General features: G+C 48.1%; 1 protein-coding gene across 2 annotated transcripts in view; it reads right to left on the bottom strand.

Annotated features, from left to right (window-relative positions):
- Nucleotides 1–7,900, bottom strand: part of TRIM29 (tripartite motif containing 29) — a 66,325-nt gene that overhangs the window by 29,058 nt on the left and 29,367 nt on the right. The window lies entirely within an intron of this gene.

Raw genomic sequence — 7,900 nt, 5'->3', positions numbered from 1 at the left:
TGGGGCTTCTGATTGGCCACTGGAGACCCGATTGGCTGGGCAGATTAAAAGGCATCCTGTTACACGGGGCTTCTGCCTGAAATGCTGAAGAGTTCCTGTCAGAGCTATACGTAACCTCACTCCCTGCCATTTCGTAGTTACCTCCGCCTCCCGCGGCAGCCATTTTGTTTTTCTGCCCAGCACCGGGTGTCAGGATTTTAAGGGTGCCCAGAGACTCAAAAAACACTGGGGGAACGGATCTCTGTTGTATGGAGGTCCATTGTCATTCCAGGTGGTCTCCAGGCCCCGCCTGGAGGTGGGCAAACCTAGTGGGACCCTGAGCAGTCACACAGACTTCCATTCATGGTTTGGAAAAATGAAAGGGGAGGAAGGGGCTCAGCGATGCTTCCTTTAATCATGATGGCGTCATTGGTTGGGGAGGAGAGCGGGGAAGCCATTCTCGAAATCCAGCTGAGTTTGAAGAGCAGGGCCCAGCCCAGGGTGTGTGCATCTCTCTCTCCCCCTTTCTCTTTCTCTCTCTCTCTCTCTTTTCTCCCTGCAACAATAACAGGGTTTTTTTTCCACGTAATTATGGGATGACGTTGCCAGTGTTGCAACAGGCGGTACGACGCCCTCGGCAGAAATGTTGTTCCGACATGACCATGGATTCGTTTGTTCTGGGCCTGGCCTTTCAGCGCTATGATCAAGGCAACGGGAAGTCTGGAATGGAGATAAATTGTGTGCCAGGCTCGGCTTGGACTTAATGAGGCAGCCTTTGATCGCAGACCCCTCCCTCCTTCCCTCCCTCCCTCCCTCCCTCCCTCCCTCCTTCAGCAGTTCTCAGTGCACAGGCACAGAAGGAAAGGATATGAGCGATACAAAGCCATGGCGGTTCTCAGCTAGTGCTCTGCATTCTGTTCTGGGGACATCTGGAACTTGGTGCACGGGACCCATCTAGAGGCTTATTTGCACTGGGGCAAATCTGGCGTGTGGGTTTTCTATCTGTGGTGCGGTGGGAACGACCTCTCAGTTGCACCAGGATCAGGCCCGTAGCTACGGTGGGGCATTTCGGGGCCTGGCCTCCCGACTTCCTGCCAAGGCCCCCTCGACTTCCATCCAGCCCCCCCTCCCGGCTCTCTGGGCCGCCTGGAGGACTCCTGACTCTCTGGGCCACCCAGCAAGCATGGCTTGCTTCCCGACATAGGCAAGCAGAATGCAAACACTGCAAAAGTGAGGTTTTTTAAAAAAAAATTACTTAGATTTTATTTTTTATTTTGTGACATCAGTGCCCCCTGACTTAGGCTACAGGCCTGACTAGGGTGCTGAGGCACAGCTGAGCCACTGCTCACATAGATCTTAAAACATACACACCCAACATGTATTCCTTCATTTATTCCCCCCCCCTTCCTCCCCAACGGGCACCTAAAGCGGCTTGTCTCATTCTCCTCCCCTCCATTTTATCCTCACAACAGCCCAGTAAGGTAGGTCAGGATGAGAGTCTGTGACCGGCCCGAGATAACCCAGCGAGCTTCCAGGACAGAGTGTGAATCCAAACCTCGATCTCGTAGACCCTAGTCCAATAGACCACGCAGTTCCAATTGGTTTGCAAATTTCGGATTTATAATTCTCTAGATTTCCGTTGCGAATTTTCGGCTGATGGGTGATCCCTGACATTTAAGTGTCTAGCTAATTCATCCAAAATACCTGTCGCCTTTGGGTCCTTTTTACAGGTCTCCCAGCAAAGCCCACGGTGCTGTGAAGCGCAAAAGCACTTCCCGGATCTCTTCGCTAACCCTTGATATTATTCAAGCAGGCCAGCATGCATTGAGGGATACGCTCACATAGCTTTTTCAGCAGGGAATCTCTAATGCAGATAAATATCTCCATTCCAAACATTAATAAATATAGGATGGGAGAGACGTACCCAGCCTTATCAGTTCTCTTGTATGGACTCATACATATTATGATTTCTTTTCCATCCAGCTCCCAATGGCTTAGGGCAAGAAACTCTTCATCGCTTTTATCCTTACGACACAAGCCTGCGAGGTGATTAGACGGAGAGATAACGATTTTCCCAAAGCCACCCACCGAGCTTCATGGCTGAGTGGGGAATTCCTCCTCAGTCCACATCTTAGACTTCATCCATTCGTTGCAGCACTCTAGCTGAGCTGCATATCAGTGTTTGAGGATCGTACCTTCAGATCCTGTGGGCTTGCATCTCCCACGGACTGTGGCCCTAACTGGCAACTGGGAAACAAGATCTGTTCCATTAAGGGCATATCTCCATTTCCTACATCAAGAGGTTTACCGCCTAAAATGTTCTATGGCTGTGGTCACACGGAACAGTAGCCACGCTAGAGAGACGGAAGACAGGCGGATTTTCCGGGCACGATCTCACCACCACATCTGGGAAGCGTAGAGCTCCCGTGGCTCAACCGAGGCTTCCCTCCAAAGATGCGCAGCAAAAAACTAGTGCCTCGGAGGTACTACTTTCCAGAAACCGCGGGGCAAGGGCGGGCGTATGATCGCATTTCTGGTGGCATCCGGTGCCCGCCCATGTCCCCTTGCAAACAGGTCATTTTCCCCCCAAGGCTCCACGGATGCGCACAAGCACCCAACGGAGCATGCACACACTTCACTTTTAAAAAGTAAAAAAACAAAACAACAACCCCGTTTGCCGCACCGCCCCGCTTCTTTGCCTGTGGTGTGATCGGCGCCTCCCCCCTAGCCATGGGACCTCGACGGGACCTCAACCAGACGTCTGATCTCTCAGTCGCACATTAGTTTGCCCCAGGGCAAACAGCCACGCTTCCCCCACAAGAATGAAAAATGTAAACCGATGATATGATGCACACTGAAAATTATAAATAAACAGTTAAAAAAAATTAAAAAATTAAAAAGAGGTTTACCGCCAGGAAGGACATGGTTGGATCTGATGTCCCCACTCCATAGGCACTTTCACACATGCTGAATAATGTACTTCCACACATGCGGACTAATGCACTTTCATTCCACTTTTAATGTACTTCCACACCTGTGGACTAGTGCACTTTCATTCCACTTGTAATTCACTTCCACACATGTGGAATAATGCACTTTCACTCCATTTTTAATGTACTTTCACACATGTGGAGGAGTGCACTTTCGTTCCACTTTTAATGCACTTTCACACATGCAGAATAGTGCCATTTCATTCCATTTTGACTGCACTTTCACACAAGCAGAGGAGTGCACTTTCATCCCACTTTTAATGCACTTTCACACATGCGGAACAGTGCACTTTCGTTCTACTTTTGATGCACTTTAGTGATTGTTCGCAAGTGGGTTTTTCCATCCCTTCCGCAAACAAAAATCCAGTTGCACAGTGGATTGAAAGAGCATTATTCGGCATGTGTGAAAGCACCTTTTTTGTCTTGCACTCCTTGCAGGTCCCCCACTTTAAAATCTTATTAGGTTAGCCTGCCAGCGATGATATTCCTCAAAAGCCTTGCTTTATGTGCCTTTAGAGGTGAGGTGCCTGGTGACCAGAGACAGGGCTTTTTCAGTGGTAGCACCTCGCCTGTGGAATGCCCCTCCCTTGAAGACCAACTGGCACCTAAACTACTTTCTTTTAAACACCAGGACAAAATGTTTTTTGTTTATTTCTGTTTCATGTGTGGTTAAGAGCGCAGACTCCAATCTGGGAAAACTGGGTTTGATTCCTCACTCCTCCACATGCAACTGATGGTGTGACCTTGGGTCTGTCACAAGTTCTCTCAGAGCTGTTCTCTCAAGGGCAGTTCTCGAAAGAGCTCTCTCAGCCCTACCTAGCTCGCAGAGTGTCTGTTGTAGGGAGGGGAAGGAAAAGGAGATTGTAAGCCACTCTGAGAGTCCAAGTGAAGGTTGGGGTATAAATCCAATCTCTTCCTATTCCTCCTCTTCTAGTGCAGACCAGCATGGCTGCCCTCCTACAGTTACAGGTTGTCCTCAATCTACTCATGTGCAGAGCCTGATTTCAATCTCAGCTGCAGGACACAAGGGACTTCTGCTTCCACCCGTGTCACACAGTGGCCAAAAAGACCAGGTGCCATCAGGAGGTCCACCAGTGGGGCCAGAACTCCAGAAGCCCTCCCACTGTTGCCCCCCCCAAGCACCAAGAATACAGAGCATCACTGCCCCAGACAGAGTGTTCCATCTGTACCTTGTGGCTCATAGCCATTGGTGAACCTCTGCTCCATATGTTTCTCCAATCCCCTCATAAGAACATAAGAGAAGCCGTGTTGGATCAGGCCAGTGGCCCCTCCAGCCCAACACTCTGTGGCACACAGTGGCCAAAACCCAGGTGCCATCAGGAGTTCCATCAGTGGGGCCAGAACTCCAGAAGCCCTCATACTCTTGCCACCCAAACACCAAACTTTCATGGTCTCCCTCCAAGGAATCCCAAGAAGTATGGTGCCATGAGGATGCCAGCCATCTCATAAGAATTAAAAACATACAAAATGTCCTGCTAGCTCAGGCCATTGGTCATTCTATCTAGCTATTTATTTATTTGCATTATTTGTTCAGTTCAATTTTATTGCACAGGGCCAATGGCCATTACAAGCAATAGGAAATAATATACGATAGAATGCTGTCCAGTAAAACCAGATTAAGGCACTATAAAAATTACATTCTAAAACTTATTTCATAAGAAAAGGAAAAACTCCCATAAACGTCTATTGAATACGAATTAAAACCTTAACTGGCCTGTACTGACACTAGCTTAGCTCGAATTTTCTTTGCCGCTAGGGCAAAAAGGACAGCCTTCTAAGAAACCTCTGGTTCCACATCTGCAAGGGAAAATATAACTTTTCCCATCATGGTACTATGGCCTAAATTGGCCAGGATTGTACTTAAGAATTTCTTCCTTGGAGTTGAGTAAAGTAAAAGGTTTCCCTTGCTCGAAAGCCAGTCGAACCCGACTCTAGGGGGCGGTGCTCATCTCTGTTTCCAAGTCGAAGAGCCAGCACTGTCCAAAGACTTCTCCGTGGTCATGTGGCCAGCATGACTGAACACTGAGGCACATGGAATGCTGTTACCTTCTGACCAAAGTGGTATCTATTTACCTACTTGCAATTTCTTGCTTTCGAACTGCTAGGTTGGCAGGAGCTGGGGCCAGAGACGGAAGCGCACTCCGTCACACGGCACTTGGGTCTTTTTTGTATTTTATAGGGCAAAACAAACATACATAACAAGCACAAATTTACATAGTGGGGTAGGTTATTCTACATCACTGTTTTATCTATTTGAGTACCTCATACATATCTATGTATGTATGGGTCTTGAACTGCAGAGCTACCGATCTGCAGCTCAGCGTCTTAACCTCTGAGCCACCATGGCTCCCGAGTAAAGTAGACAGGCCAACAAATAAGGGCACAGGTCTTCAGGATCTGGACCTCCACCTATGCAGGGTCACTGAGCAATTGGTGTTTGGGAGTCGCGACCTTCAAGCATAGCCGTTTGCATTGTTGGAAAGCGAATGGATGTAAAAGCTGAGTGTAATTTTTAAAAAAGGAAATCTTGGGCAGATACCGTGCCCTGAGACGATCCAATTTAATAGATTTGTACCAAGGTGAAAATTTAGTTTCTAGTATGACTTTCCTGCCTAAAGCAGCATCGTATGTATATATTAGCGCCCTATCATTAAAGTCCGCCTGAGAGGCTACTCGGACAACAGCTGGCAAATCCAAATTGTATATTTGAAGAACTTCGTTATAATTGGATTGCAATTTAGGATCTCTTCGGCTTAGAGAGAAACACGTGCCCAAAGAGAAGGGAAGCCCAATTATTCGTAGTCCACCCTTCTCCGTGAGACCCAAGGCAGATTACATAGTGTAAGTCAATACAATCAACAGAACGGGACATCCAGTAAGCAGTTTAGTAGGGTTAGGACTGCAGACATCTGAAACCAAACAGAAATCTGAGACGAAGCTGAAACAAAGTCGCATGCCAAATTGTGCAGAAATGTTATAGTAGGATAATACTGGCAGCAACAGATAGTACGTACAGTGCACATTCATAGAGTCCGTAATCTCTTTTCCTTCTTTAGAGTATCTTTCTAAACCATTCTGTTACAGCAGTGGTGGCGAACCTATGGCACGGGTGCCAGAGGTGGCACTCAGAGCCCTCTCTGTGGGCACGCGTGCCATCGAATTTTAAAGAGTCGAATTCTCTGCCAAATAATTTTAAGTCAATGAAAGCATTTGGGATTGCTTTCCTTACTTTGTTTGGATCCTCTTAAATTAATGGATGAGTTGTTTTTTCTAAAGTAAAACCTCAGTAAAGGTAAAGGTAAAGGGTTCCCTTGCTCGAAAGCCAGTCGAATCTGACTCTAGGGTTGCTGTGCTCATCTCCGTTTCAAAGCCGAAGAGCCAGCGCTGTCCAAAGACGTTTCCGTGGTCATGTGGCCAGCATGACTAAACACCAAAGTGCACGGAACGCTGTTACCTTCCCACCGGAGTGGTACCTATTTATCTACTTGCAATTCCTTGATTTCAAACTGCTAGGTTGGCAGGAGCTGGAACTAGAGATGGGAGCTCACTCCATCATGCGGCACCCGGGTCTTGAACTGCTGAACTACTGACCTTCCACAGCCTGCAGTTCAGCGTCTTAACCACTTGAGCCACCGCAGCTCCTCAGTATTCAGGTTAAATTGCCGTGTTTGCACTTTGCGATAAATAAGTGGGTTTTGGGTCGCAGTTTGGGCACTCGGTCTCTAAAAGGTTCGCCATCACTGTGTTATAGTATCACCCTATTACCTGTGTTAAAAATGCCTTGCTGAATAATTCGGTTTCGCGCAGTCTGTGAGGTGCCAAGGAAGTGGGGTCCTTCCAGACCTCATCAGGCAGGCCATTCCACAAGGTGACAGCCACAACAGGGAATGAGCATGTGTGGACAGTTGTCAGTTTTGCCCATTTGCAGGGCATCGCCTGCAGAAGGCCCTACTCGGGTGAGAGAAGCTGCCATGCTGGACACAGGGGGAGTGGCCTGCAAGCTGCCCCGGAGAACCACCAAGCCAGGCATACAGGCTGAGTCCTTCTTCCCATGATGTTACCTCCCGGCACTGCTGTTGGAAGGTTTATTGCTTCTGAATGTGGGGATTGCCTTTCGTTACCGTGGCTACTTTGGTAGGAGCCAGTTTGGTGTAGTGGTTAAGTGTGCAGACTCTAATCTGGGAGAACCAGGTTTGATTCCCCATTTCTCCACATGCGGCTGTTGGTGTGACCTTAGGTCAGTCATAAGTTCTCTCAGAGCTCTTCTCTCAAGGGCCGTTTTCGAAAGAACTCTCTCAGCCCTACCTAGCTCACAGGGTGTCCGTTGTGGGGAGGGGAAGGAGTTTGTAAGCCGCTCTGAGACTCCGAGTGAAGGGCAGGGTATACATTCAATCTCTTCTTCTTCTTCTTCTTCTTCTTCTCTAGTAACCACTGATTGACCTCTTCTCCATGAATCTGCCCAATTCCCTTTTTTAAGTCACTTTGTTGGATCCCCAGGCATTCGAAATAACTCCACGTTTGATTCAAAGCAAGGTTTATTTCAAAGCGATGGTTCAAGCAGGAACAAGGACATTGTTAGGAATGACTACCAATACACAGGTATCTCTCCCTTATTATAAAAGAGTTTTGGGTGCCAGAATTCTAAAATTGGCCCCTTTAGTGTTAGGCCGAAAAAACTGCCACTCGGAAGACACTGGCTGGGTTCATTGGCTGCTTTGTGCAGTCCCGGCCAGCGTTCCAAGGTCATTTACATATGGAAGCTGATTGGACTACACTCCATTCCACACCTCAAACTCACCCCCCCCCCGCAAGGCAGTTGGAATTTTCAGTTGGGAGAGGAGAATGATGTCAGCTGCTCCCTAGGCAGAGGCTGTGTGTGTGTGTGGGGGGGGGGGTTGCAAAGACAGACA

This window comes from Gekko japonicus, unplaced genomic scaffold (genome assembly GCF_001447785.1).
Source record: "Gekko japonicus isolate JY-2015 unplaced genomic scaffold, Gekko_japonicus_V1.1 scaffold1205, whole genome shotgun sequence".
NCBI lineage: Eukaryota > Metazoa > Chordata > Lepidosauria > Squamata > Gekkonidae > Gekko > Gekko japonicus.
This window is presented reverse-complemented; position numbering and strand designations above follow the sequence as displayed.